This window comes from Gorilla gorilla, chromosome 19 (genome assembly GCF_029281585.2).
Source record: "Gorilla gorilla gorilla isolate KB3781 chromosome 19, NHGRI_mGorGor1-v2.1_pri, whole genome shotgun sequence".
Lineage (NCBI taxonomy): Eukaryota > Metazoa > Chordata > Mammalia > Primates > Hominidae > Gorilla > Gorilla gorilla.
In genome coordinates, this window is record NC_073243.2 from 103,548,857 (window position 1) to 103,573,567 (window position 24,711).

At 37.2% G+C, this 24,711-nt stretch overlaps 1 long non-coding RNA gene across 1 annotated transcript in view; it reads right to left on the reverse strand.

The window, feature by feature from the left end:
- The window catches only part of LOC134757568 (uncharacterized), a 36,968-nt gene extending 13,528 nt beyond the window's left edge, over positions 1-23,440 (reverse strand). Inside the window, exons 1-2 of the long non-coding RNA XR_010131681.1 lie at positions 23,276-23,440; positions 14,697-14,981 (exon numbers count right to left, since the gene is read on the reverse strand). This is a non-coding gene — a long non-coding RNA (uncharacterized lncRNA). The remainder of the gene's footprint in view (positions 1-14,696; positions 14,982-23,275) is intronic.
- Positions 23,441-24,711: the final 1,271 nt, after the last annotated feature.

Here is a 24,711-nt window from a genome sequence, read left to right on the forward strand (position 1 = left end):
ATCTAATCAATGTTCTCTTAACACACACACACACACACACACACACACACACACACACACACACACACACACAAGCTTTAACATATTGCTAAATGAAGAAACTCCATACCAGTTTAGAACACTGAGTAGAAGTTACTATGATATGTTGTATGTCATAAATTAAAGCTAAGAGAGTTAATAAGGGATAATATGAGAGATATGCTAAAAATACTTTGTACATGGTATGTAGTCAAACAAAGGAAGACACTGGCAATTGTTAGCTAAAAAATCTGAAGTTAATCATGCAATGCAGAGAACAGAGTGGCAGTTCTTTCTTGAAAGAATACAGAAAATAGTGAGAAGACAGCCAAGTCATGTCTGGGAGATAGATGAACCTCATGCTGAGCAAACACTGTGTGGTCATGTTGACACCTCCATCTCTGCTGGACTGCTGAAAAGCCACCAGGTCACCATGCTGTGAACAAATTGCCTCCTCTGTACCTGGCCTGAAAACCTTCCACATCACGGAGCAACAGGGCCTGTACTTCTCCATGAAATAGCACCACCTACCTCCACCCCTTCCATCCATCAGTCCTCTACCTGATTGGAGGTTTATAGGAGGTTTTGTCAGTCTAGACAAAAGGAAGGGCCAGGGATGCTTTTCTGCAAACATCCTTTGCTTTCGATTTTCTCATATTGTAGGCTCATTAGGCATGTCTTGGGTTGGAAGTGAGTATGAGATTATTGGAGGACTCTATCCTACCAAGCCATCCTTAGCACCATCTCGTTTCCTCTCCAACATTGTACCTTAGATTCAGAAACTGCCTCCAAGTCAAGAAAATCCTACACCACATGGCAGAGCATCTCTCCCCTTCTCTTAAAATAATAGCAATACTAATCAATCAGAATTTTTATTAGCACACTGGAAAGTTGGTTGTTAAACCTTCCCCATGTGCTTCCTCTATGGCTCCACTGGAAGAGCCATGCTGCTGGCCCAGCCTGAAGCACATCCTTGCTCAATTTGAAGGAACAGTGGTGCTGGGTTCTAAGGACCATGGAGGCCTGGTGTGACATTAGTAGGCACATAACTGGTACCTCCCACAGTCAGAGGAAAACGAGTATCCAAGTGGTATTTAAGGAAGTTCTCCTCAGTATCCTGGCCCACAGACTTTAGAAGTAAACTCATTTGGGGTACTCAACAACCAGTTGTGGGGATGGCACCTGGAGAACCAGTGTCACTTTGTATTAGTTTGTGTTTGTTCTCACACTGCTAATAAAGACATACCTGAGTCTGGGTAATTTATAAAGGAAAAAGGTTTAATTGACTCACAGTTCCACAGGGCTGAGGAGGTCTCAAGAAACTTACAGTCACGGCAGAAGGGGAAGCAAATATGTCCTTCTTCACATGGTGGCAGGAAAGAGAAGAATGAGCAAAAGGCAGAAAATCATCTCATAAAACCACCAGATCTTGTGAGAACTCACTCACTGTAATGAGAACAGCATGAGGGTAACGGCCTCCATAATCCAAATACCTCCCACAGGGTCCCTCCCATGACACATAGGGATTATGGCAACTATAATTCAAGATGAGATTTGGGTAGAGACACACCCAAATTATATCTCCCTTCTACAAGCTCATATTTATAACTGGGAATTAGGTGACACTCAGCTCACGTTGATGGGCTGAAAGCTCCTTGACTCACTGGGAAGGAGAAATGTTTACAAACATGAACAAATAAATAAAACAGTGACAGATTCAATTAGAAACAGTAAAGCACACAGCAGTCTGGAGGAAGTTTACAAATCATTAAACTTGTTTACTCTATAAGGCTATGCAATTCATTCAGAGTAATTAATCTGAAAGATAATATTAGCTAGAACACATTAGTAATGCTGAGGTAGCTAAGTAGCTTAAAAATACCAACAAAAGGAAATGAAAATATACCTGAGAGGAATAAATAAATTCTATAGAATTAGCACACTTATAAGCAGAACCAGTCACATAATTTGTGAAGCCAGTGCAAAAATGAAAATGTATCATTTGACCAACAAGTCTCAGTTTCCCTAATACCAACCCCTATCCATCACTGCCCCTCTCCCCAGTCCCTGGTAGCCACCATTCTACTCTGTTTCTATTAATGCACTGTGGTTTATTGTTATTATTATTATTATTATTATTCTACATATAAGTAAAACCATGCTATATTTTTCCTTCTGTATCTGGCTTATTTGATTTAGAATGTTTTTCAGGTTCACCCACCTTGTCCCAAGCAGCAAGAGTTTCTTCCTTTTTTAGGGCTGAATAATATTCCATTGTTAATATCCCACTATTGCTTAATTCATGTATTCATTGTTGGATGCTTAGGTTGATTCCATTTCTTGTCTATTGTCAGTAATGTTGCAATAAATATGAGAGTGCAGGTACCTCTCTTCAACACACTGATTTCATTTCTTTGGATATACACCCAGAAAAGGGACTGCTGGATCATATGATAGTTCTATTTTCAATTCTTTGAGGAATCTCAATACTGTTTTACATAGTGGCTGTGCCAATTTACATTCCCATCAATAGTGTATAAGGTTTTCCTTTTCTCTACATCATTCCCAACATGTGATCTTTTGTCTTTATGATAATAGCCATCCTAACAGGTGGGGGGTGATATCTTATTACAGTTTTAATTTATGTAGAATGAATAAGTTCTAATGTGTAGCATGGAGACTATAGTTAATACTACTGTATTATATACATGAAATATGTTAAAGGGTAGATATTAAGTGTTCTGACCACACTCAAAGAAATGGTAACTCTGTGAAGAGACGCACACGTTAACTATCTTGACAGCAGCCATGAGTTCACTATGTACAAGGATTTCAAAACATCGTGCTGCATACATTAAATATATACAACTTCAGTAAATATTCTTAAATGAAAACATGAGGCCTCCTCTTCAAAAGTAAGAAAAATAAGCTCAGTTGCAGATACTCAAATATAGACCCTTTTATATAAAAATAGTTGGGTTTTGTTTTTTGAAATGGAGTCTCACTCTGTCACCGAGGCCGGAGTGCAGTGGCATGATCTTGGCTCTCTCCAACCTCCGCCTGCCAGGTTCAAGCGACTCTCCTGTCTCAGCCTCCCTAGTAGCTAGGACTATAAGAATGTATCAGCAAGCTCAGCTAATATTTTTATAAAAATATTTTTCATTAATAATAATTGGAGTAATTTTGTACATAAGTAATACCACAATCATAAATGTACAAAATTACTCTGATTAAAATTTTTTTCATTAATAAAACTCAATCAGAGTAATTTTGTACATAATACCGCAATCACAAATTGCAAAAATAATATTTTGAAATAATAATTGTATATAATATATAAGTAATAATACTTTATTAATGTGATACCTTGCTAGAGCATAAGATTTCAATGGCTGCATTTTTCTGAAAATACTTCTACTAAGCCATTAAAACGTATGCACTTAGCAACTTTATTTTCTATTGATATAATTTAAAACAATGTCACTTGCTCTTGGGAAATGTAAGATCACAAATAATTTTTATTATACTAAATTTTGAGTAGACTCAAAATCCTGATCCAACTGTTCCTGAAGAGTATTAAATTGGCTGTGACAACAATAGGATAAATACCTAATGAGGCCTTTTGAAAAATAAATTTCAGTGCATCTAAAGATGATGATTCTTGTGGAACAATTTTCTGAAAAGGCTTAACTCTTCATACACATCAGCTTTGAGTCTGAATTTAATCTTAAATTTAAATATACACAGTCATATTTTAATGATTTCTCTGGCAGTTCCTGTAACTTGTGAAGGCAGTACAAGAAACCCAGAGTGGATTCATGAGTGGTCCTCGTTTCAAAGTGCCTTTTCATGCAATCACTCTATCTTTGATAAGGAGGTAATTAATTTTAAAATTATCTTTCTCATTAATAATGGGTTCATCCAAAGTTTCATATGAATACAATGTTTTTTATCATCACATGCGACGATCTTTAAATATAATTTCTACTTCTAAGGCTGTCGGTATTTAATTTGTAGTTTTGCGGCAGTTTTTCAAATAAGAGACTCTAACTCCTTGAAGATCTCTGGTACCTCCCTGACAGGCTTTAATGACAGTGTTCATGTGTATGCTCTTATTTTGAAATAACTGTACTGAATAAAATAATTTATTTTTACAAAATAGTGTACAACAATTTTGTAAAAATGTCCTCCCAGAGGTCCAGAAGTTTCCACACAGCACCCAGAGTGCAGCATGTTATCTGAGGGGAGGCCGCAGGCAGGGGCTCCAAGACAGGCCAGCTGGTCACCCACAGCAGGTCCCAGCCTTGTCCCCACCCAGGCCCCTCTTCTCTCCCTCACTGGCACTGCTGGCATGAATGCTCCTGATGCCACCTCACAGGCACATGCGCATGCCTTTTTGTGCTTATCTCTTTGTTCAGCTAATTGTCACTCTATTCCGCTTCTCCTCTTTCCAGGCACTACGGGTTTGAAGGTGCTGTCTCTGAGTCCTGAAACTGAGGGGTTAATCTGATCAGGTCTGCCTGTCTTGATTGCTTTTGGTCACTTACCTTGTGTTATCATTATTATTGTTTTCCTTTTTCCACGCAGCCAAAGGCCGCAGTAGCAGAAGGTTTCGCGACTGAATTCTCAAACTTAACCTTCCCTGGACACTTTACAGATAACACTCAAAGGTCACCATGGTAACGGTTGCTTCAGTTGTTTTTCAGAAACTTAAGCCAGCTTCCCTCCAGTTCAAACTGGTTGAGACCGTGAACCCTTCAACTGAGCCTGTGCAAGTGCCCTACAGCACTTGGACCTTCCATATTTTACCCCAAACTACAAGTGGCATTTTGATGTTGGAAGGCTAAAAGCTCCATCCTTAGATTACGGTGACACTACTGTTTTCTGTATATATGTCTTGTGAAGTCCCATGAAGCCTGACTGTGCTTATGCAGAATGAACCTGTTATTCATTTTTCACCTTAGAACACCCTACTTTCCTAACTCATAAATATCCATAAGCCTTATTTTCAGGGAGGAGGATTTGAGACCTGTTCTCCTGACTCCTTGCTCTGTGGCCTTGTGAATACATCTATTCTCTTTTGCAAAGCCCATGTCACAGTGATTGATTTACTGCGTGCAGGCAGAATGAACCTGGACATGGCCAATAACAGTACGTTCTGCTCAAGTGCACCTAAAGTGAAAGTTGGGTTCTCATTATCTCAGTGGAGATGTGAGGAGCCTACAGACTGACAACAAAGGTCACCCCAGCTTTGTGGCCCTGTCCTTAAAGGAAAGGAAACTGAGTTCATCAGATCATTTCCCTCCATTCCCCACTGGAATTCTAGCAGTCTGTGGTCAGCCCCAGTACTATTATTCAAACCTTGTTATTCTCACATTTTTCTTCCCAAGGGTGGTCAGGCGTCCCGCCTATTCAAGAGTGATGGATGTGTGAGCCGGAATCTCATTCCCTTTCTCTCCAGCCCATGTACCCCATACTCCTAGCACACACAGTTTCCACCATGCCCTAACCAACTGAGGCTCGGGGCACCTTGATAATTTGCACACGCTGTTCCAGCTGCCCAGAGGACCCATCCCCTACTCCTTACAACACCCTAGTAACTCCTAAAGATCCAGAATGAATCCCATCTCCTTTATGTCTCAAGCCCTTTAGTCTCTTCACTGTCAGACTCTCATGGCATTTGCAAAGGTCTAGGTTAGATCATGAGCCACACTCCCTACAATTATTTGTTCACGTCTTCCATTTTCAAACTATCTATAAATCTGCAATGATTTTGACAAAGAATACAAATGTTCCTTTCATATTTTCCTCAAAATATTATCTGCCAGTGACCAACTTTAGCATGGATTATTTTTCTCCCCTACCCCGTCTTGCCATAATACACCCCCTGATTAAATCTGACAACATTATTTTGCTTCTATAATTTTGTCACAGCTCTTATTTTTCTCCTTCATTCTCCTTACTGCAATAAACTAGCATAGCATCTTTAGATTTTCATAAAGACTTCAGTTTTATTTTCTGCAAAGAAATATGTTTCAGAAGAAATCTGAGCATGTACAAACCCCAAATTGGAGCTCGAATTAGGTAATAAAAAGTATTTAAGTTTAGAAAGAGAAGAACAAAGGAAAAGCAAGAAGTATGTTTACGTCTATTCACGTGTCCGTGTGTGTGTGTGTGTGTGTGTGTGTATAAATCAAATACATTGGTCAGCAGACCACCCCCATATCAGCTAGGATCCAGGCAGTGAAGCAAACACTACTCTAGTTTTTCCAAATATAGGGAGTTTAACATAAAGATCTGTTACATAGGTGTTGGGAAGATGAGACGGCAGGCAGGTTAGCGTGGCAATTTAACTGCATGAAGGAGCTACTGTCCCAACAGTAGGAAGCAGTAGAATTTCAAGTAACCAAATACAAGAGGCATTTTGATGGGACTAGCATTTTATACTGGGGACTGCCTAGTAAAAGTTGGAACCATGGAGCTCAGGGCTTTCTAAGAACCTGAGCAGCAAGGAAGATGTGGCTGCTACTGGAAACACTCACCAAGGCAGAGAGAGAGGGGGAGATACCCTGGCGCCCCTTTCCTTCTGTCCTTCTGTCCTTCTGTCTCCGGCCTGTACCTTTCATTGGTCAGACTGAAAGGGAAGCCAGGTAATACGGGAACAGAGTGGGCTGGAATCAGACCCCTGTGATAAAATCATGCAACCAACACAGCAGGAGAAGCACTGATGTGCACATCCCTATGGAAGCATAGTGGACTCAGGTGCACAAGCAAGCCTGCTTCCTGTCACTACAAAAAAGATGACGAGGCTGGGCATGGTGGCTCACGCCTATAATCCCAGCACTTTGGGAGGCCTAGGTGGGAGGATCACGAGGTCAGGAGTTCGAGACCAGCCTGTCCAACATGGTGAAACCCTGTCTACTAAAAATACAAAAATTAGCTGGGCGCAGTGACATGCACCTGTAATCCCAGCTACTTGGGAGGCTGAGGTAGCAGTATTGCTTGAACCTGGGAGGTGGAGGTTGCAGTGAGGCAAGATCGCACTACTGTGCTCCATCCTGGGTGACAGAACAAGACTCTGTCTCAGAAAAAAAAAAAAAAAACAGATGATGAAAGTCTGTGGCAAAGCACAAAACTATCACTCCATTCCCTGCATGTTACAGTTTATTGAAGTGATGTACTCTCTCTATTGTTTTTTTTTTTTTTTTTTTGAGATGGAGTCTTGCTCTGTCACCCAGGTTGGAGTGTAGTGGCACCATCTCGGCTCACTGCAGCCTCCGCCTCTCAGGTTCAAGCGATTCGCCTGCCTCAGCCTCCCAAGGTGATATACTCTTATCTTAAGAATTTCACAATATTTTAAGGAAAGGATTGTGCTATGGACTAAATTATGTCACCCTAACATTTCTATTTGAAGTTTTAACCCCCAGTACTCCAGAACATGACTGCGTTTGGCAACAGGGTCTTTAGAACGGTAATCAGGTTCAAATTAGGTCAACAGTGTAAGCCATAATTCAGTGCAACTTGTGATCTTACAAGAAGGGGAAATTGGGACACAGACATGCATAGCGGGAAAACCAGGTGAAGACCCAGTTTAAACTACCCAGTCTGTGATATTTTGTTGTGGTAGCCCTAGCAGACTAATACAGACTCTTTTTTTTTTTTTTTGCTTGGTTTATGTTTCCATATCACCCACTTCTTTCCACAGGACTGAGATATGATTGCAGCAATTGTTATGTACCCACAGACATATCTGAGTAGCAAGTGTTTTATTATATGTAGAATCCCCCTTTCTTGAGATAATCAAAGCTTTACTTCTCTATGCTGACAAATTCACTTATGACAAAGTGCCCAGAACATCTAAAATTCAGATGAAGCCTGCTATACTGGAGCATAGGAATGTGCCTAGAACATCTGAAATTCAGATGAAACCTGCTAATCTCACAGTGCTACATTGGAGCAGAGGAATGTGATCCCAGAGATGGAGGCCAGTGGCTGCAGTTACACATGACTTAATGAGGAAATTGGAGACGGAACAGTTTCCAAGGTCTATCTTTGTATTCTCTAATCATCTCTGTGCCTCATTTCTGCTGCCCTGTGTCCTCCTGGATCGTCCTCTTTAGAACATTCTTCCTCAGCTTAATTCCAAAGAGTATTCCACAAAACCACCTTTTCTGTCTAGTTTTATAAAACCTTTTCAATTTGAATCCAAGGGCTTGGATACTATGTGCTTTTTCAATGTGATTCCAAGAGCGTGGATACTATGTGATTCCAAGAGCATGGATACTGTGTTAATTTATAACAGACGAATAAAGATGGATAAAAGATGGTATAACGTTACTACATGAACAAGTTCACAGCACTGGATGAGGAAGTAGCCTCTCTGCTATATTTGGGGTTCACAAATCTTGGGGAAGACCCTAAAATGAATAAGGAACTTGCTGGGAGCAAATCCTGTAAACCTTTGCTTCCCTAACCTCTGTCATTAAAATGTGCCTTCTGGTGGTAGGTTATTGATGTTTGCATGCCTGACCCCACAGGCAGCAATCACAATGCACATAAATATAGGTCGGTCAATAAGAAGAGCCTTTCGAACAATTAGGTTTGCAGGTTTGAGGTCTGTTGGGATATCAGAATCTTTAAGAGCACATAATTTCATTGTTGGCTCAAAGCAGTAAAGAGACACAAGACAAGTTATGAATCTAAAAAACAAAAATATAAAATGACGAACAATGGACGCAGCGACCTTATTTAGACACAGTGAGTTGATTTAAAGGCATTTGTGCATCAGTCTATCTTCTAATCTGGTGGGAAAATGGCATCTCTATAAAGAATTGGGTAGCATTAATTTTTTCAGGATTTTCTAATGAAATTTTTCAAGAACACAGCAAACTGAAATAAGTCTACAATGAGTCCGAAAATATCCACCACCTAGATTTTATCATTATTTTATTATACTTGATTTATCAAATCTATACATCCACGTATCATTTAATCCATTTTTAGAAATGCTTTGAAGTATATTGCAGACATCAGTACACAACTTTTCAAATGCTTAAGCATGCATACATTAGCATGATTTCAATATTTATAGATTTGTATTAAAATGTATACACAGTGAAATGCATAAGTAGTAAATGTAGATTTACGCAGTTTTTTTTTTCAAGTACATATACCATAACCTAAACCCCTATCGAAATATAGAATATTATGCTTAGCACAGAAAGTTTCTTTATGCCACTTCCGGTACTACCCCCCGACTACACCCAAATTGGCAGCCATTGTTAGGATTTGTTTTCTCAATAGAGATCAGTTTTGCCTGTTTAAAATTTTGTGTAAACGAAATGGAGCCATATGTTCTCACATGTGTGAGGCTTTTTGTTCAGCATGCTTTTGTAATGCATCCATGTTCTTGCATTCACCAAACATTTGCTACTTTTTTATTATAGTGTTCCATTGTGGGAATATTCCAATTTGTTTGTTCATTCATTATTGAAGATACCTGGGATGTCGTCCAGTTTTTAACTATTGTAAATAGACCTGCTATGAACATTTTAGAAAAACCTTTTTGTGAACTTGTTTTCAATTCTCTTGAGTAAATAATTAGGAGTTGAATTTCAGGTCATAGGAAAGATATATTTGGCTTTATACAAAATTGTTATGTTACTTTATGTAGAAATTTATATATGTATGCGTGTTATAGCTCAAATTGTTTCAGCTTCGGCCATTGAGAGCTCTTTTACATGGCATCTGTACCTCTTGACATACATATGATACGATGATAGCTGTAGGTTTTATGTAGATGATCTCTATCTGGGTGAGGAAGTTTTAGGCCTAGGTTGCTGAGATTTTTTATCATGAAAGGTGTTGCATTTTGTCAAATGCTTTTTCTCCATCAATTGATATGATTGTACGGCATTTCTTCTTTACACTATTAATATGGAAAATTATATTGATTGTTTTTTTTTTTGAATACCAGATGAGATTTTCTTCCCTAGGAATAAATCCCCATTTGGTGAAAATATATATATATATGTGTGTGTGTGTGTGTGTGTATGTATATATAATATTAACCAACATATTTTGGTTAATATTTTGTTCAGGATATTGGTGTTTATGTTCTTGAGGAATATTGGTCTATAATTTTCTTTCTTTTTTTAATAAGTAATGTATTTTCCTGATTTTGTATCAGGGAAATAGTAAACTCAAAAATGATTTTAGAAATATGTCTTCTATTTCAGAAAGAGACTATGTAGAGTTGTTATTTATTCTCTAAAGTTTGGTAGACTCCACCAGTGAAACCATCTGAGCCTGAAGTTTATTTCTTGGAAGGTTTTTAAATAATAATTCAATTTTCTTTTTTTTTTATTTTTTATTTTTTATTTTTTATTTTTTTTAGTTTCTTTTTTTTATTATACTTTAAGTTTTAGGGTACATGGGCACATTGTGCAGGTTAGTTACATATGTATACATGTGCCATGCTGGTGCACTGCACCCACTAACTCGTCATCTAGCATTAGGTATATTTCTTTATGGTAGGACTATTCAGATTATCTGTTCTATCTTGGACCAGTGTTGGTAGTTTGTACTGTTCAAGTGGTGTCCATTTTATCTAAGTTGTCAAATGTAAGTGCATAGAGTTGTTTCTAGCTCTGATTATTTACTATCTGTGATACCAGTAGTGATATCCCCTCTTCATTTCAGATTTCTGTAAGATGGATGTTCTCTTTTTATTTATTTATCAGGCTTGCAAGAAGTTTATCCATTTCATTGATCATTTTGAAAGACCACTTTGAGTCTATTAATCTTTCTCTGTTTTCTTAATTTTTATCATTTTTTGCTGTATATTTTTATTTTCTTGTTTCTTCCTGATTTTGGTTTATTTTGCTCTTGCTCTTCTTTTCTAGTAAGTTAAAGTGCTGACTTCAGACCGTTCTTCATTTCTAAGTGCTATGACTTTCCTTTTCAGCACAGCTTATTTTCATTCTGCATACTGTGATATGTTGCACTTTCATTGTCATTCAGTTCAACATATTTGTATATTTCCTTTGAGACTTCCTCTTTGACCCATGTGTTATTAGACATATGCTAATTAATTTCCAAGTATTTGATGGAATACTTGAAAAAATGGGAAGATTATGAATAACTGGAACCTCGTTTTTTGTTATTGAGTTCTCATTTATTTACATTATAGTCAGAGAGTATACTTTTATTATTTATAAAATTTTAAACATATTGAAGTTTGTTTTATGAACTGATAATGTCTATATTGGTGAATATCCCTGGGGCACTTAAAAAGAAAGTATATTCTGCTTTGATTGACTGAAGAGTTCTGTAAATATTAATCAGATTCTGTTTATTGGTATTATTGTTCAGTTCTTCTGTATATTTTATGATTTTCTGCCTATCATTTCTTTTAATTACTGAGAGGAGGGTTATTGATGTTCCCAATTATAATTGTGAATTTACCTATTTCTCCTTTCATATTTATTAGTTTTATTTTATTTTTTGACAAATTATAATCATATATAATTATGGATACATAGTGATGTTATAATGATATATGTATACCATGTGGAATGCTTGAATCAAGCTAATTAACATATCCCTCATCTTAAATACTTATCATTTATCCTTCCTGTCTAGTTGCAATTTTGTATCCTGTGATCAAAATCTCTCCGTTCTTCTCCTCACCTCTCAGCCTCTGGTAACCATCATTCTACTCTCTGATTCCATGAGTTTTTAACTCCTAGAAGCAGAGTGTTCTTTCTTTATGTATTCTGTGTCTCTGTTATTTTGTGCATATGCACGTAGGATTGTTCTGTCTTCTTGGTGAAGAGCACTTTTATTGTTATTTAATGTTATTTTTTCTGGCATATTTTTCTCTGAAGTCTAGTTGATCTGACATTAATGTAATAACTTCAGCTTTTGTTTGATTTATGTTTGCATGGCATACATTTTTCTATTCTTCCCCTTTTACTTACATGTATCTTTATATTGGAAGTGAGTCCCTTGCAGATAGTATATAGTTGGTTTATTAATTTGTTAAGTTTATTCTGATAATCTGTGTGCTTGATATGCTAGCATTTGATCTACTATTATATTATTGGTTTGCATCATTGACTTTTAATTAGATTTAGTGGGTATATCTAGAAGCTATAATATTAGAATTATGTTTGAAATAGTGAAGGAGTATCTCCTTTTATAAATCTTGAAATACATATTTTTGAAATAGTACAATTGCTTAGAGTATTAAGTGCAGTTTTACTAAAATATGGCAAGAGCCTTGTAGACTGCTAATGAATACAGGATTTCCTTTGTGATAATGAAAATATTCTGAAATTAGATTTTTGTGAGAATTGCACAAATTTGTATATTACAAATCAACAAATTGTGTATTTTAAATGAGTGAATTATATGGTATGTTAATTATATCTCAATACACTGTTAAAATTCAAAGGTAAAAACAAACAGAAAACTGGTAGATCAGTTTGCTCATCACTTTTTACTAATTTTATTGATGAAATTGGCTCCACCGAAAGCCTTACCCTTGATTTAAAAATGATCTTTAATAAAATAAGTTATCTTACAATTTTCACAAATTGATAGCTCCAAAAAGCATTCATCCTAGATTCAGTGATAGCAGTGGATTTTTAGTCTTCGGATATTTTCATAACATTTTCATTTGAATTTCTTCTCTGTGTAAGTAGTGAAAGAGCAAAGAGCATTTGATAATATAGAAAGGTAAGGATGTAAGAATATACAAATATTACTTAGCTGAAATGTATTGGACTCTTCTCCCGAAATATTTCACAGGCAACTTAGACTGAGTGTGTCCAACGTATCATAATCCAAAGCAGTAGCAATTTCTACAACCATTTTCTTTATCTCTGTGAGCAGTACCCACTTGTTCAACATTGGACCTTGTATCATCCCTGAGTCCTCTCTGTCACCCCAGCAATGGAATGTGTTTCTGAACTCTCTTGAACCATTTCCTTCTAGCTCAAGTTTATGGTAACTTCATTTATCCTCTGACTACTGAGTGCTCTCTAGCTGGGCACAAGGCTGTTAGCAAAGCCCTGTCTCCTGCAAGCTGAGACCACTCACACTGGCCACTCCTTCACTTCCAAGCCATGACAGGCAATTCCTTGACACCAGACATTTTCCACAATCAGCTTTTTCTTCTTCGAATATTTCCATATCTTCCTGACAAATTTCATTTCTATTTACAAGCCCAGATAAAATCTCGCCATCTCTCTGAAGCCCTACGTGGCCAGCTGGGCTCACCCAGCTCTCAGCCTCAGACGTGTTTTATGTTATATTGCACTGACCTCATCTATTTTTTAAAATGTTCCCATCTCCCACTAAACAGTGAGGTTGTTGTGGGCATGCTTTATGTCTTACTCATCTTTGAATGTCTACTGTTTAGATCACCTTTTGCCAGTTGCTGGCCCTGGTAAATATGTGTCAGATTTAAGTTAATTTGATTTTGTATCCATAAGCTTTTCTTAACCATGAAGTCACTGAGGGAGGGATTTTTTCCTAAACATTTTGAATCTCCAAGATTAGTATACGTTACCTCATATAAAATAGTTTTTTAAAATGTTTAGTGTATAAATTGACTAATAAAAATTGAAAAGTATCTAATATAATTAAAGGAACACTAAATTAACATAGGGGTACCTGAATTTGAGTACCATAACCTATGACTATATAAGTTTTCAACAAGCCACTTTTTCTCTTAGGCAGTCTACTGTGTGTTAGCCGAACAGATTCTGGAATTCAACTCTCAGGCTACAGTTCTGACTCTTCCACTTAACAGCTATGTGACCTTTGGAAATAGCTTAATATAATAGATATTCCCACACTTTGCTTATTTCTGGTTCTCTATTTTGGTCACACTCATGTCCACAATCCTTAGCCCTCATGCAGTTAGCCAGAGACTTAAGATTAGCACTGTCTGGCCAGAAGGCTTCAAAATATTTAAGAATTGGTTCATGACATATACACCATAGTATACTATGCAGCCGTAAAAAAGAATGAGTTAATGTCCTTTGCAGGGACATGGATTAATCTGGAAACCATCATCCTCAGCAAACTAACACAGGAACAGAAAACCAAATACCACATGTTCTCACTCATAAGTGGGAGGTGAACAATGAGAACACATGGACACAGGGAGGGGAACATCACACACCAGGGCCTGTCGGCGGGTGGGGAGCAAGGGGAGGGAAAGCATTTGGACAAATAGCTAATGCATGTGGGGCTTAAAACCTAGATGACAGGTTGATAGGTGCAGCAAACCACCATGGTACATATATACCTATGTAACAAACCTGCACGCTCAGCACATGTATCCCAGAACTTAAAGAAAAATGAGAATAAAAAAAAAAAAACTGGTGTATGACACTCCAGCTCTCACCGGGCCACAGTGACAAAAAAGTCATGACATAAAAATTGCATAGACAATTTACACAAATCATAAGCGTGCCACTTTCTAAATTATCAAAAAATAAACATGATTTGATAACCATCACTCAGATGAAAAGTAATAGAATATTACCAGAATTTTATCTAACCAAAAAACCCTCATCACCAGTTCCCAATTTCTATTATTACTTTTCTCATCCTTGAGTTAATGTCTCAGCTTCTAACACCATGGATTCTTTCAGCCTACTCACCTCCTGAATGGTGAGCTGTGCTCTTCTATGGATGTCTTTTTTCACTCAGTGTCATATTGGTTAGATGCATGTATATTGTTTTATGCAGAAGTAATTCACTCATCTTCATTGATGTAGGGTATGCCATTTTATAAAACATCAGAATTTATATATCCACTCAACAGTTAATGGACATTTTAGATATTTGTAATTTGAGGGATGTGGCTGTCCTCTGAAATGGTTACTGCCTTCAGGTCCTTGATGCCTCCAGGTCAGAAGCCATCCTCAGTACCCTATCGGGTGGTCCTGCACATCAGAACAAGCAGGAAAGAAGGGTCATACAGTGGTTGCTAGCTAGACAGAGCTCACAGTCTTTTATAACCTAATTTCAGAATGGCATCCCATCCCTTTTGTGGTGCTCTGCGTACTGGCTCCAGCCCATGCTCAAGGGGAGTGGACTGCTCAGTGTTTAACCACGAGAATGTGGGGATGTTGGGAGCCATGCCCAAGGTATCTATCACATCATTGATAGATTGTGGGTCCAAGAATGGAAGCCACCAAATACAAGCTGTGCTATAAAGTGCATACCACTAAGAAAGTAAAACTGCCACCAGCTGTATTTTAAGACACAGTTGACTGTAAGGTCGTTCACATTTTTCATGTTAAAATTGGATGAAAATACGTATTTGTGACTCAGTGAAATACGGTACTCAGATATTTCAATGATCATCTCAAAAGCTCCTTAGGAAGCAAGTGCTTCATTTCCTTGCTCTGCTAATGGTGGCACTTTTAATCATGTAAATCAGAAGTGTTAATCTGAAATTCCTGTGATGTTCTGATAAGTTCAATGAATTACTTATTAAGACACCACCTCATGCAACTGGACATCAGTATCAATATCAATTTATTTAAAAATAACCATGCAAGGGAACTAAGCTAGGTTAACACTTTCCTGATGGATCACAGATTGGTCTAACAAAGCACGCAAAGTCACTAATTTCTTATGGTACCAAACTTGATTCCATTTACCAGGATATCAATCTCTCTGCCAAAAGACATGGAAAGTGCCTGTGTGTGTGTGCACGTGTGTTCACGTGTATGCTGTCTTTAACAAATGAAGCATAGAATTACTATAATAATTTTAGAATGGGAAATAAAAATGATATTCAGATAATGTTATGGGAAAAAGTAGGAGTAAAAATATACTCTATATTAGGCATTCATCGGGAACTTTTAACATTACCACGCTAAGTTTTTCAATAGAAAAGTGAGAAACTGCTTTAATAAATTGTTGTATATACATATAACAGAATGCTACGCAGCCATTTAAAATACTGTTGCAAAATAATGTTTGATAATGTAGAAGGAAATGTTCCTCACGTGATATTGACTGAAAAAAATGTGAATTGCACAAAATATTCACATTTAAAATATATAACTTTTATACAGGCATAAGAAGAGGAGAGAAATATATATAAAATATTAATATTGATTATATCTATTTTCAGGATTATGGTTAATTTGTCTTCTATTTTGGACATAGAAAAACATTTAATATGTATTTTTGTTTGTAACTTCAAAAAATGAAGCAGCTTACAATTAAGGCACATTAGCGATGGTCCATAAATGATGAAAACAGCCAACAAGATTAATATATAAAAAGCAAATCAGTGTTCATAGTTCATAGTTCATATTTTAATTTTTAAAAAGGAATGGTCTCCTTATTTGAAATAACAAAGTAATATAAAAATTATGAATAAAATTCATTCAGATGTTTCCTTCAAATTTAGATATTTTCCTATTTGTTATGGAATCCTATTAAGCAAAAATCAAGTATTTTCTATGTAATTCAGATTTTGCATTGTTTTTATATTTTGAGGTAGCTTTTTGTCATATCTAGAAATTCAATTTAGTTTAGAATTTATGGACAAATGATATGAATCAGCTATTCATAGAAGAGGAAACTTTCATTTTGAATTAATATATATGCAAGTATCTCCAACTTTTATAGTTGCAAATTCAATTGAGTAACAATTCGTTACCCATCATGTTGGCAACATTTCAAAGGTATAATTGTGTCAAGCATTGATGAGGATGCAGAGAAATGTTTTTCAGTGATCATAAGTAGGAATGTAAATGGTACTACCACTTAACATGTAAAAATGTCTGGTAAAGTTTAAATGTACATTTTCCTCTAGCCATTCTCTACAGAACATAAATTCTGTACACAGGCACACAAATACACTCACAAAGACATTCATTAAAATATTATTTATAAAATCTCAAAAGGGAAGCAATCTAAATGTCTATTAATGTATTATTCAATTAAGATCTGTTCATATATTAGAATACCATACTGTAGTTAAAATAAATTAACCAGTTCTAAAGGTATTAACAAAAAAAGTCTAAACATTTTATTATAATACAAAGATTACAGATTCTCAATTAAAGATGACTGAAAGAACAAAGAAAACAAGAGGAGAAAATTGTCAGTAAAACACTTAAAAAAAAATAAGGTTGGAATTGGGAAACGTGGGTTTCCAGATTTAAAGGCATCACTGATTGCTGAGCATAATGGATGAAACATAGAGCCATACCGAGGGATGGCATCATAAATTTTCGGAACACTGAATGTAACAAACAGAAAATGCAGCAAGCTTCCTAAGAGGAAAACAGGTTTTATGTAAAGGATTGAGGCCAAGTGCGGTGGCTCAGGACTGTGGACGGCCGAGGTGGAAGGATTACTTGAGGCCAGGAGTTCAAGACCAGCCGAGGCAACATAGTGAGACCCCCCCCATCTCTACAAAAACTGTAGAGCGTGGTGATTCATATGTGTAGTCCAAGCTACTTGGGAGCCTGAGGTGGGAGCATCACTTGAGCCCAGCAGTTTGAGGCTGCAGTGAGCTGTGATCACAGCACTGAACTTTAGTCTGGCAGCAGAGGGAAACCCTGTCTCTAAAAAAAAAAAAAAAAAGATTTCCACCTTAGAATTCTAAAGCAAGTCAAACTACAAATAAAACGCAAGGGTAGAAAAAAGACATTTCAAACATATATGTTCTCAAAAATTTTACAACCTGTGCACCCTATCTCAGGAAGCTACTAGAAAACATGACCAACAAAATCCAAGGAATAATCCAGGAAAGAAAGAAATAAAAGATAAGGAAATTCAGGAAATTTGACATCCACCATTAAAAAGAGATAAAAGGATTTCCAAAATGATAGTGAAGCTGGGGTCCGAGGTTGGGGGGCGGCCAGCGGCCTGAGAGAGAAATCCTTTCAGGCAGCTCAGAGCAGCCAGAAGGCTAGGAGGAATTCACACCAGGCGGTGAGAGTGAGGGTGTGATGGAGCATCCTGAGACATAAGTTACATAGTGGAAGGAGAGGCTGGTGCTGAAACAGTGACAGGAATACCAGTAAGAAAGATAAACTCATTATAAGAAACTATGCAAACACATATGAAGAACATGTATATAGTAATAATGTAAATATTAAATACTGATCTAAACAAAATTATGATGCAAGTATATTTGGAAGATTAAACAAAGGAGAATTGGAAAAAAGAAGAGATCAGGGAAGAAAGATTCATACGAGAGAGGTAAATTCCCACCTTTAATTGTAGGGAGTAAACAGATTACAGCTAAAACTGAAAAATTAAGAAGCAACAATATAAACATAATTATTAATGATGTGGAAATAAACCCCAAAATAATCAACGAAAAAAGTTGAATATATTTTCCTTTAGGGAGAAGAAATGAAGTATATGTTGTGGTGAATTACTGAACTCTTTAAAGGTTGGGCAATATAATAATTTTAAATATTAAAAGCAAATTTTAATATTTAAAATGAATTTTAATAAACACATATAAAACAAAATTTAAAATGAACTTTAGATATTAGAATATATTTTAAATTAATACAAGTAAAAATAAAAATATATGTAATGATTGTATACACAAATTTTAGTAATTAAAAATAAATTATGAGAATCATCCAGCCTGCAGGTGCACACTTACACATGCGCACACACATAGATATGCCTGGTGGCATGCCATAAAGGGTAAAACGCAGGAAGAAAAGGGGCAAAGCAGCTCTACGAGAGTCGTGGGCACTGGCAGGCAGGGGAACATTGAGATGGGGAGAAGGGTGCATTCTATGTCTTTCCCAACTGGACTGGTTTTACAACAATTTTATAACCCGTGCCCTTGATCAGATCATAGATAAATGACAGCAAGTTTGAAGCCATCTCTGGACACCGCTGAGCAGCCTGTGTCTGCCCGTCTGAACACCATGGCTGGGGAGGGTCTAGGGCTGTCTCTGGAACACAGGAGGTCTCTTTCCTATCCGAGCTTGGCAATTTGGACACACACCTTCCCCTCGAAGATCTATCAACTCTATGGTGTACTTTCAGTTCTGTCTGTGAGAAAGTCTGAGTTCTTGGGCAAATTTAGAGCATACCTCTTTAGCTACAATGGCCTGAGCTGGACCTTTAGCCTCCATCCTCATGGCTACAGGGTACAGCCATGACCCACGTGAACATTTATTTTCCACTTACTGCTGCAACTCTAACTTACAGGCAGAACTTGCCAGGTACCTCTTTTCTTTAACCAGGGACTTCACCCAAACTCTAACATGAACTGCATATGGAAAAATGCCCATGGTGTTCGTCAGTGCCTCCAATAAGCTCCCTGTTACTCTGATAAATAGAAGTATAGTATGTGTAGCCAAAATACTAATAGCAAAATAATATCAGTATTCAGTATCCCCTCCTATACTTGGTTAATTGTCCCGGTCATCCAACATGACCATCCTTTCCCAGACCCTTTTCCAGAATATCATCCAGCCACATACACCTGCACTGCAGTGATAAGAATAATTGGCTTTTATAGATTTAAATTTTGAAAAATTTGTATATAAATATTCCTATAAAAATCAATATGTCCACAAGCCAAGCCCCAAGTGAACATGATTTATCACACTTACACGTTTGTAACTATGTATTGTGGATGTTGGCATGGGCGACCATGGCTAAGCCATCGCTTTCCAAAATGATGCTCTCCCCAGAAAGCACTAATATTGTAATAAATCTTTGCATTCTCTCTTATTGCATGTGTAGCATTTTCAGTCTTGATATCTGAACCACATTTTAGGGGGAGAGGCTGATATGGCTTACACAGGGTGATCACAAAACAATCTCCTCCTCTGGATGAGATTACATTAAATTAAAAAAATACTCTTAAGGAGAAAGCATTTGCTTTTAAGAAGACAACACAGAAAAATACTTACGTGTGCTCAGATTGGTAGAACCGTATAACTGAAGGCAGATTTATTTCTCAGACACCAGGGCAGGGAGCTGCTCAGGTGAATGGTGCTCCTCACCTCCAAGGAGTGGCTCAGGGCTGCAGTCTGAGACGTAGGGCAAGGCCCTTCTCCACTGGCCATGTGAGGGAGGCACTAGGACAGCATGTCCACCACTTAGAAGTAATGCCTGGGAGAAAGGATTCTCAGAGATCCCTCGTCCTTTTCAATGTGACCTTTAGGCACATAGAAGTGTACAGGACCTTGGGGCATTTTAGATGATGGATCTCTACTAAACTAAGAACATCTGGATTTTCTTGTTTACTGACCACTAAAGAGCAATCAGACGACAGATGTTCTGAAAAACTGCCAACCTGGACCGAATCAAATTGATGACTTGTAGAGGGAGAATCAACCTCCATTTTCTAACCTCCTGGGCCAACTAGGATTCCTCAGCACGATTGCTTTTCTTTTTCTTAAAGCACAGATTTAACTCATTATGGGCATGTTGTTGTTTGACTAAAATCTGAGTAGGGAAAATTTACTTTGAGAACACTAGTTGCCTTAATATTTTAATAAGCTTTTGAATTTCCAGTTCAGGTTAAAGAAAGCAAGGACAGTTTTTGTGACAAGCAACTACCTCAATTTATGCAGTTTCCAAATATAAAGTAAGACCAATTTATATTATATATAAGTATACAAGAAAGTAAATTCCCTAAACCCAAAGAATTGTGTTTATATATATATATATACACACACACACACACACATGCACAAATATTTTTTGAAGCAAATAGAAAAATTCTGAAAATTAGAACTAATTAATTGCATTCCTTATTCAGAAAATACACTGAGAAACCTGAATCCAAAATAAAAAAATAACCCTGCTTCTGTTCTAGATGGGGTTATGTGCATGAATAGGAGTCAGGCTTCCTGAACTGCAAGAAGACCGCATTTCCTTTATCTCACCCACTGCAGGTCAAGTTCTATCAAAGAACTGTGGAATTACAGTCCCTACCTCAACTCCACCTCAGTCCCAACTACTAATCAGAGGAGTTCAGAACTCCATATCTAGAATGGTTATATATTTTATCTTCAATTAAAATTACCCCCCGTTTAACCTAAACAAAACTTCCCTCTAATATCAACAAATTTCTTCTCTTTTCTTGTTATAAAACAATATGAGTAAACTAGAATGAAAAGAGACATGTAAGTAGTTTTTGATAATTAATAAGAAAGCATAGTTTAAAAATAATAGAATTCAACAAATAGCTAGGAAAAAACCACACTTGCTAGGATCAATATTAATGGGTTTATATGATTTACCAAGCCAGAGAAGTTTAATTAAATTAAAGATGAAAGTGATAAGAAGCTGCATAATTTTTATATTCTATTTTTATTGCAGCTTATTAAGGAAACATATGGACAATTCAAATGTAGAATATGAACTTTTCAAATTTTATAATAAGGTTGCAAATCAAAATGATGTATTTAATAAAATTTCCTATTAAATTTTCAGTTTTTCAAAGAGCTCCCTTCTTTTGTAATGCATCTATTGTCAGTAAAATTAACCAAAGCTCAGCAGAAAATCAAAATAACTTTTTTCGTGATTAATGTTAAGACACCATGATGCCAGACCAGGTTTCACAGAGATGCAATATCCATTCAGTATCCCACAGAGGTATGTCCCTGAGCTGAATAGACCCTGAGTCCATATACATTGATGTAGGTCACATTTATGTTGGTATTCAAAGGGATTTCCGAGATTAATTTGTTAGCAGTTGTAGACTACAAAAAGATTTTGTTTTTTTCTCACATTTTTTGGATTTTAAAACTCAGGAAAAAAATCAGAGTGAAAGCCTCTGACATAACAAATTCAGTATGGAGAAAACAGTGCAAAATAGTATCCAATAAATTTTCCTACACTGTTCATACTATACACCCTAACTCTTAGACCAGCCTTGTGGAAAGTCTACTTAGTTCTAAGACAAATAGCCAATACAAACATCCTGAACCACTTTGCATGCCAAAAAGACTATCCATTAGGGTGACTTTTAACAGTGCACAAAGACCAGTGGTCCCTTGACATGTGTGACAACCCCCATATAATTTAACATCGTAATCAATGGTGGTATTGTGTCTATATCTGACATTCAGCCTGTTTTTCCAAAATTTCTTTTTTATATCATTGACAAAGTTTATGACTTCAATCAGCAAGGACTCCTATAAATTCACTGGAGGTATAAGAAATCATTTTGAACACATCATGGAGGGATGGCTCCATCTGACCATCCAGCTACTTCCTCCTCCCTGCTTCATGTCCAGGTTCACTCCCTGCTTCATAGGATTGGGGGCATTGTCTGAATGGAGGGAATTCTTTATGACTTAGTGTATAGTTAGGATCCTAACATATTAAGACTAATAAAGGATTATATGCCATCTTCAAAGTGCAATTCCAGTGGCTCTAGTAGTGGAAAGGGGCCTTACAAATACAAAGTCTAATGTTTAAAAAGACAGTTTGAAAACCTGTCAGTGTTAGCACAGACAAAAGAGTCCTATCTCAGATGAAGTGGGAGTAGAAATTAAGACTAATTGTGATGCTTTGGAATGACGAAGGGAGTGCTGGAACTTTGGGGCAGACTCTGACAACCACAGAAACAATATGAATAAGATTACAGCTAATGGTTTATTCTGTCATATTGAAAAGGTTAAAATATGACTCAGTGCCATTGACTCTCAGCAGCGATCTTTCAACCGATAAAGTTCATCATACTCACTTAGGAAGAAAATGTATAATAATGACACCGTTATACTTTTGTATTTAAATCTGTTATTGCCTATGCTTAAATCCTTAAATTCACAAAATAGGCCTTTCTTTCATCGGAAATTTGACAAATTGAGAATGGCGTTAATAAAGACATATCTATTTTCCAGATGTATTTAAATTATATTTTCATTTCGTATCAGAAAAACAACTCTCAAACTGTGTTTCTCCTCCACTCTCACCACGCAACAATGACCCCAGGAGACTTCTGTGACCAAATGTGTGCAGATTCTCCCCCACTGCCAAGTGGCTGGGTGTCCCCCAATTCAATTCCAACACTGTCCACCTAGAGAGAGTGTCTCGTCCCACAAGTTGAACATTCAGTCCCCAAGACTGTTCCTTTCTTCCTCCTAGTTGTAAGTTTGGGCCTCCAAAACTTGTGACCAACTGGCTTCAAGTTGAGGTCACCAGGACACCCTCTTTGGGTTTGATTAATTTGCTAGAGTGGCTCACAGAACTCAGAGAAACACTTAACATTTACCAGTTTACTAAGATGGGTCTTTGAAAGGACATAAGTAATCAGCCAGATGAAGAGATACATAGGTGTGAGGTCTGGAAGGGTCCTAAATGCAGGACCTTCTGTCCCCATGGAGTTGGGGTGCGCCACCCTCACAGCACGCAGATGACTTCTTCACCTTCCTGTCGGCCTCCACATGTCCAGCTCTCCAAAAGCCCTCTGAACCCAGTCCTTTTGGATTTTTATGGAAGCTTTGTGACATCAGCATTCCTTCCCCAAGTATAGGGTACAGGGCAGAGCCCTCTCAGGGAAATTTCTTAAGATCCATAATCAGAAAGGTGAGAGAAGATTAAAGTCCTGCCTTAGGGTAGGAGAAAGAAGGCAGTAGAGAGATTCAGTTTCCTGAGGTCTGCTCCTGCGAACTAGCACACCCAATATAATAACAAAAGATTTTAACAAGAGCTAGGGGAGTTATGAGCTAGGAACTAAGGACAAATATATATATATATATATATATAAAATAACACAACATCTTGTTTTTAATAAGTCAAATTTTTAGAATTTAGACTTACATGGAAAAAAATTTTCTTGAGCCAAGTGTTTTTTCTTTCAAATGAAAATTAAGCTTTTACACTGAATATATTGGCTCCTGAGATTGAGAGAAAAATGTAGATCCATAATTCTTTGTCTTTTGTCAGAGAAGGTCAATAATAAATATGTCAGTCATTTGGGATACAGAAGTCAGTCCACGGAAAAAAGTGGGGGGAAAGCATTTAGGCCCAGCAGCCTCCACAGCCAGTCCTTGGGCACCCTACACAGGAAGCCAGGCTCCATCCCTCCCACCAGCCAGGACAGGTCAGACAGCATGCGACCTGTGAATAAATAAATGAGTGCTGAAATGAAGAAACAGTAATGACAATTCTTGGATAACAAATAAATTTCTTTCATTTAGTTCTTAGGAAAAGATTATCTGAAGAAGACTCCTAAACCAAAAGTCACTTAGGAAAATGCATCCTCAAATAGAACTTTAATCAATCATATCTCAAAAAAATGTGAATTTGGGAGTAATTCGTGGCATCTGGCTTTTATATTTGATTCTGAATAATGCATTTGATTTTTAAACACTGAGTCTGCAATTCATGCTTTCTCTTTCATGAAGTTTGAAAACCAGTAAATGAATATTTTCCTTAAACCTACTGTCATCTAGATAATGATAGTCACTGTTGTCATGGTCCAATCTCATTTGAAACTCCCTTCTGTTTTGAGGAAGAAGGACCCAGGTCCCTGGGGCATCCTCAGGGTCTCCGAGTTGGGCAAATTTCAGGGTCCTGGCCTTGCAATCCCTGCAAGAGAAAAGCCCAGAACATGACACACAGTCCTCAAGCAGCTCTCACACAGAAGCAGCTGGAGTTCCTAGTTTTAGAGTAAGAGTCTAGGTTCTGAGTGTTCTGGCTCTTCCT